Raw genomic sequence first — 7,716 nt, forward strand, 5'->3', positions numbered from 1 at the left:
AGTTTCTTTGTATCTGTGGTCATATTCCCATAGATCAGGCTTAGCCTGGGCCATTAATGACTGACATATGAAATGATCTCATATCATGGAGTTGTGGGGCAATTTGAAACTCACCTTCTACATATGTGGGAAAGGACGCAAGGCTTCTCCTGGACTGTAAATGAAAAGACAAAAGTATGTTAATTGTTAACTGTGTGAGTTGACTACTGAACGAGTAATCCAGTGTTGACCTCACCTCTTTACTGGTGGGAGAGGTTTCAAAGCTGTCGTGCTGTAGCAGGTGCTGACTGGAGGACTCTGCTCCTGGTGGAGAAGGTGACGCTGAACCAGGCGACTGCAAAAGAGAATGAAAACAAGCACAATAACAAACACATTTTAATGCAGATCTGTGATTTCTTACTACGTAGAACAACATTCAATTCAGTCTTATTTACAGTGCTAACTTTACATCGTAAGGTAAAGAGCCTACAGTTTAATAAAGAAATCTGACCAGTCACACAACCCCTATGAGCAAGAATTTGGAAGTGGGAAAGAAAAACTCCCTTTTAAGATAAGATAAGATAACCTTTATTAGTCCCACATGTAGGGATGGGTACCGGTATCGTCCTGACATAAACGGTAGTAACCAGACCGAAAAGCAGCGCACATTTCGGTGCTTTTTTTTCCTGAGCTGTGATACACTTTGAATTCTAGCCAATCATTTTACGTTTCCGAGGATAGTAGGCGGGTCCAGGTACGTACGTTCTTTTAGAGCAGAGCTACAGATTAAAAATGCCCAAGGCGAAGCGGTCAAAAGTCTGGCTGTACTTCACAGCAAAAGATGCAAACTCAGCAGCCTGCAACAAGTGCTTTAAGCTGATACTGTGATACTGTCAAAGGAGGTAACACCTCAAATCTGATGAAACACCTGGCGACGCATAGCGTTTTTTTTAAAAGCCGAGAAATGCGCCGTATTTGATAGCTTGCTGCGAGACCTCACACCGAGCACATCTACTGCGGGTGGGTTGCCTGTTATCGGACCCGGAGTTAGCAACATCCCCCAAAAACCCGAAGAGGAGAGTCCTGGCCCCTAGCCCTGCCAGTGTAGCAGAAATGATGAGGATGATGATGCAGCAGCAGCCGTTCTTCTCTGCGTGAGTAGGCTAACCACGTTATTACCATACCATACCACCTTTATTTATTAAGCACTTTAACATAAAACCAGAGTTCACAAAGTGCTGTACATGCTAATAGCATAAGTAAAGAAAATTAAAATGAGATAAGATAAAATAAATAACTAAAAAACTAAAATAAATTGAAACATGTTAAAACAAATTGAGTCAACCCCTCTAATCAATGCCAAAGGCTTCAGCGAATAAATATGTTCTAAGAAGACTTTTAAATTCAGAGAGAGAAGAGGCCTAACATGCACGGGCAGATCATTCCACAACTTTGGAGCAACTACAGCAGAAGCACGATCACCTTTAGATTTATACTTAGTTTTCGGTACCTTAAGGAGCTGCTGATTGGCGGACCTAAGGGAACGGGCAGGTGTATATGGTTGTAGTAGCTCCGAGAGGTAGGGGGGGGCAGGCCATTAAGAGATTTAAAAGCAAATAAGAGAATTTTAAAAACAATCCTAAAATGTACAGGTAGCCAGTGGAGTGAAATTAAAATTGGGGTAATGTGCTCAAACTTTTTTGTTCCAGTTAAAAGACGTGCTGCAGCATTTTGCACAACCTGCAGGCGCCTAATGGACGCATCACTAACCCCAAAATAGTTTAAGACTTGCCTCTATTTTAACTCCCAGATTAGTGATGACTGGTTTAACATACTGTGCCAGTGAACCAAGATCTATAGTAGTGGCCTCAGAAGCGCCACCAAAAACCATCACTTCTGTTTTCTGTTCATTAAAATGTAAAAAGTTCAAAGCCATCCAGGCCCTTATTTCATCAAGGCATCTGAGCAGCGGGTCTACTGAGAAGCCATTTATCTTTTTAAGTGGGAAATAAATCCACTTAAATTACATTAATGCATGTAAGGTGAACTAGCAAACAGCGTCGTAGTTACATGCGGCTGTCTTCTTGTTTGATAGAGTGAAACCATATATGCCCCATAGCTGCAGGAAAGGCTATCATTGGTATCTTTTTACAAAAAAACAGCTAAACATGAGAGGTTTTAGGACAAAGTTTGTGTTCTTCACTCTTTAAGCACCGGCACCGTTCCAAAAGTACCGGTTTGGCACCGGTATCAGATAAAACCTAAACGATACCCATCCCTACCCACACGTGGGAAATTAGTTTTGTTACAGCAGAAACAGGATGAAACCAGGCTCAACAATCATCTGACACTACTGATTGGGTGTGAGGGGACAGAGAAGAGAGCGAGAGACGGCATACAGTCCAGGAATATTTTCAGTCATGGAGTCTCTGAACTTCATGAAATCATCATTAAATCTCAGTATTTTTTCTTCACCACCTTTTTTATTCTCACAGTTAGTATGTGTGGATTATTTCTTCCTTAGGTTTTAAAGATAATCAGTTAATACATTTTCTTTTTCTCTGGCCGATCGTTCAAATGTCACCAGTTAGTGTTGTTTGCTGAAAGTCAGGGATAGGTACTCGAACCTTCATTGTAACTGTCAGGGGATCTGTGTTGGTATTACCATCAAAGAGTATCGGCAGAAGAAAACCCAAAACAAGTGATTCACAGGAAATTAAAACAATGCAGGTTCAGAATTCACATTGAAGCAGGTTAACAGTATTCATTAAATTAAAAAAATAAATAAATAATAGAATCCATTAGAATTAAATGCACACTTCATGTACATCTTCAAAACCCTTCAGTTGTTCGTTTCTTATTCATAGAAACATACAAGAGCTCATCATGGAGGCGCAATGACGGCCTCTGATCAGGATAAAAGAGACACTCGGACAAGAAGTTTATAAAAAACTAACTAAATGTAAGTAATAAAAAATCGACACAGATATGACATTTTGTGTAGTTAGGGTTACTTGTAACGCGTTACTGCCCATCTCTGGTCATTCCACTGTACTTCCTTTTCCCTTTAGATGTTTAAGCTGGATGATCTGATCTGGAGTGAAGTGCAAACTGTAGATGTCGCTGTGAGCAGTGACAGTGAAACTGTTACAACGAATACTCACTCACCACCGTCTTCTTTATTCAGGACCAAACGCAAACTTAAAACTCCAGTATATTTGGATATGATATGAATTTATACAGAACTCTGACAGCTGAGAACAGCACCACCGCCTGGCAGCACCTGGGAATTGGAGTTATGGCATTTATCATGGCAGTGGAGCTGGTCATGCTGGCGTCTCGGTGGCAACGCAACATTATGTGAAATTATTATTCTGTGTACTTCTGCATATTTTTACATTTCAGTTAGTTTTAAAATCACACAATATCTTCTTGAGTTTAACAGATTCATTTGTTTAGTCTTCTTGTTTATTCACACCTACAGTGATTTGCCTCATTCATGATTTTCTGCATATTTGTCACACTTCAAGCTTTAGATCATCAAACAAATAACACAATAAATGCAAAATGCAATTTTTAAATGAGGATTTTATTTTTTAAGGGAAAACTGTTGAATTCCCTTAAACCTAGCAACATAAATATTAGTTTAAATTCAGCGCACACACAGAGACTGCTCTCCTAAAGGTTTTAAATGATCTTAGATGTAACTGGGACTCCCAAAAGCTCTCAGTCCTGGTGCTACTGGATCTAAGCGCAGCCTTTGATACAGTAGACCACGCTATTCTTTTAAACAGACTGAAACACATGGTGGGCCTCTCTGGTGCTGTACACAACTGGTTCACTTCCTATCTCTCTGACAGATCTTTTATGGTGAGTATGGATACATGCTCCTCTAAGATCCATAAAATGACATGTGGTGTGCCTCAAGGGTCGGTTCTAGGCCCTGTACTTTTTAATTTGTATATGCTCCCTCTCGGCGGTGTCATCAGGAGGCATGGAGTGAACTTCCACAGTTACGCTGATGACACGCAGCTGTACATCTCCGTGTCTCCTGATGACACCAGACCAATGGATGCCCTTTTTAACTGTATCTTGGATATAAGATCTTGGATGGCAGAAAACTTTTTACAGCTTAACCAGGACAAAACTGAAGTTTTAATTGTCGGTCCTGAGGCTCAGAGAGAGAAACTCTTGTCTAAATTAGAGGCATTTTCACTATGTCCTTCGCTACAAGTGAAAAACCTGGGTGTTATTTTTGACTCTGAGCTTGGTTTTATCCCACATGTTAAACATGTAACCAAAATTGGATTTTATCATCTAAAAAATATAGCCAGAGTCCGCCCTATTCTCTCTCGGGCCAACACGGAGATGCTGATGCATGCTTTTATTACCAGTCGCATTGATTACTGTAATGCCCTGCTCTCTGGTCTTCCTAAGAAGAATATTTCAACTTTACAACTCTTGCAAAACTCGGCAGCTCGTGTGCTGACGAAGACCAGAGGGCGGGCCCACATTACACCGGTTTTAGAATCGCTGCACTGGCTCCCCGTGTGTTTCAGGATCGATTTTAAAGTTCTTTTATTGGTTTTTAAATGTCTTAATGGTCTTGGGCCTTCTTATCTCTCAGATCTGCTTTTACCATACGAACCCTCGCGGACCCTGAGGTCCTCTGGTACTGGCCTTTTGATTGTCCCTAAAGTCAGGACACATACTCACGGAGAGGCAGCTTTTCAGTGGTATGGTCCTCGTCTGTGGAACAGCCTGCCGGAGGAGCTCAGGGCCGCAGAGAACGTACATGTTTTTAAGAACAGGCTCAAGACCCACCTTTTTAATTTAGCTTTTACTTAGCGTTTATTTATTTTATGCTTATTTATTCTATCCTGTTATTCTATTATTAATTTAGGATTTACCTAATATTTCTTGATTTTATTCTTATTCATTTTTTAATCTTCTTACTCTATTTATATTTATATTTATATTGTATCCTGTTCTTATTTATTTTATCATTTTACCCTATATATATCGTATTGCATCATATCTCCAGTGTTTCCTCGGAGGGCGCTCTCTGCACCGGGGCTGTGATTGACCGTGGCTGCTGGGTCTCTGGGGTCCTCTCAGCCTGGCTGGGGGGCTCCTTTGCCTCCCTCCTGCTGTGTGCCCAGCCTGGAGGCTGCGGTCTGTGACCGGCTCCCGGTGCAGACGGCTCCCTGTTATAGTGTTTCCTCACTTGGCTCATGCGAGTCCAGCCCAATTTTTACTCTTTAAGTGTGCGCGTGTGTGTATGTGTGTGTGGGTGGGGGTGGGGGGATATATGTGTATTGAGAGGCTTCGGAGCGTGATGTCACGGGGGTGGGCGTGGAAAGGATTTTGGCCCGATTCACCATTTTGGGGGTCTAAGCTAGGAGCGATAGCATAGCCATGGTTCGTACTTGCTGTGTGCTCGGCTGCAATGTTCGATCTTACGACCGGCACGGGAATAAGGTTGGATTGTCTTTTTATGCTTTCCCAACCTGGAAGCAACATGAAGGAGCTCATGTATCGGATATTACCAAACGAAGGCGTCTAGCCTGGATAGCAGCCGTGAGACGAGCTGATATCAAGTTCTGTTACGTCTCCAGATATCAGCTGGTGTGCTCACGACATTTTCATTCCGGTAAGTTCTAAATATGTTCTTATCACACTTTATAGCTGAATAATATTACCGTTGATGGTCTCGGAAGTTATAGAAATTGCGATCAAACATCGAATGGAGTGACTTTGCAGACATATGTGCTATGTAACGATTCGCTAATTGTTTCGCACAAATGTAGGGAAGCCTGCCTATGACACTGATTGGCGTTTATAATTTGCCCGATTATCAATGTGTTAATTTGCATCTACTATACAATTATGGGCACATAATATGATAACGATATTTTAACAGTTCAATGATAAAGATTTAACATTAATTATGGTGGGGGGTGGAAAATGGCTATGTCACTCGATGCACTCCAGCTGACGTACCTTAGTATGAATGACGACGTACTCAGATTTTGGCGGCTTGAAAATAGCCAAATCTTGCACCCAGCCATTTGTAAATTGGATATGCGCCTCCAGTGACTTGTAATTACGAAACTGGTTCGCAGTGTAAGCACTTACTCCACAAACAAGATAGGTGAAGATATCGGGGTAGGACAGTGGCGGTAAGTCGTCTGGGTCTTTACTCCACTGCCGTATGTCGTATGGGTCCAGATTTGCGATGCACTCAATTTTTTTCAAATACCGCTGCTTCGCCTCTGGACGCAATCGATCTCTATACCGTCCGTTTTCTTTCGAGCTGCTTTTAAGCGTGTTTCTTGTCGTAGTCGCCGTTCCAATACAGTGTATTTGTTTGGATCGTAGACCCCGAAAATGGAGCTGCGCTCCCACAATGCATTGCGGCGTGACGTCAACTCCGAAGCCCTATTGAGAGTGTGGGGAGTGAGTTGGAGGGTGGGGTGGGCTGCTTTTAACTATGTAAAGCACTTTGTGCTACATTTTCTTTGTATGAAAAGTGCTTTATAAATAAAGATTGATTGATTGATTGATAACTGGATCACCAAAAGCTCTTTCGGCAAAATGTTCAGGTATTTTTGTGAGACAAGCATTTGTGGAGGGGGTGGCATTGGGTTTGTATTAGAACATTTGTTTTTCACACAGGCACAGGTAGGTTTGATCAGCGGAATAAATCACCACTGTGACTAATATTAACATTTGTTTGATGATTTGAAACATTTAAATCATACAATTAAGCAAAAAAGTAACAAATCAGGAAGGATACAAATGCTTTTCACAGTAGTGCACATTAGTTTCATTTAGGAAATATTCACCTTCAGATGCCTAAAAATCTTAAATCTGTGTCTTTCTTCTTCCAAAGATTTGACTTTTAAATCTGAACACTGTTAAAACAACTTTATCTGGTGTTCAATCCTCGTTTAGTTTTTGCAGGATGCTTGCTGGGTCTGTGTTCACTAACATTTTGAATCAGTACATTTTTGTTAGACACTCAATACCTGTGAAAGTATTGGAGGAAAACACTGTTAGAACGAACATTAATGCTCTCACGTCCTGCATGGGTTCGCAGAAAACACAAATCTTTCCATCAGAAATACTCTTAGATTATTCCACCAAACATACCTCATCCTGATCATGTCGGAGAGTTGGATGTTTCTGCTTTGCTTGTTCCTCCTCAAACTTTTCTTCCTGATACATCCAAAAATTTTCCATTACTTTCAGTAAAAGAACTAATTCTGGTGAAGTTCCACAGATGAACGAGCCTGTAGAGTGTCGTCGTGTGGGTACATGCACAGCTCTATCAGACAGACCCGACAGGCGCTCGGGTTTCACCGGGATATCAGGATTCACCATGGGATCAACACTGCGAGTGTATCTACGTGGATCAGTAAGGGCATCGTGTTCGTGCCAGTCACCAAAATGTATTCCAACATAACTGTTGTTGTGGATATTTGAAAAAGTGACATTTAAAACATTAGTGCGATCAAACATTGACTTTATCTACATAGGAAACAGCTGTGGTCACACTGCAACTCGATCCACACTCAATTATTTAGCCAGTCTTACCTTTCTCACTCTAACCCACGATAAATAAATCATTTCAACAGGAATGGCAGAAGCAGAGCACACCATCACTATACCTGATAGTTTTATGTAGGATAAAAATCCTGTTTGGATTCATCGCCATTAGCAATACAGCTGCAT

At 41.3% G+C, this 7,716-nt stretch overlaps 1 protein-coding gene across 1 annotated transcript in view; it reads right to left on the reverse strand.

Annotated features, from left to right (window-relative positions):
• The window catches only part of apba1a (amyloid beta (A4) precursor protein-binding, family A, member 1a), a 65,429-nt gene that overhangs the window by 42,591 nt on the left and 15,122 nt on the right, over positions 1–7,716 (reverse strand). The window lies entirely within an intron of this gene.

This window comes from Haplochromis burtoni, unplaced genomic scaffold (assembly GCF_018398535.1).
Source record: "Haplochromis burtoni strain Fernald_Lab_line unplaced genomic scaffold, NCSU_Asbu1 Contig_341, whole genome shotgun sequence".
NCBI classification, from domain to species: domain Eukaryota; kingdom Metazoa; phylum Chordata; class Actinopteri; order Cichliformes; family Cichlidae; genus Haplochromis; species Haplochromis burtoni.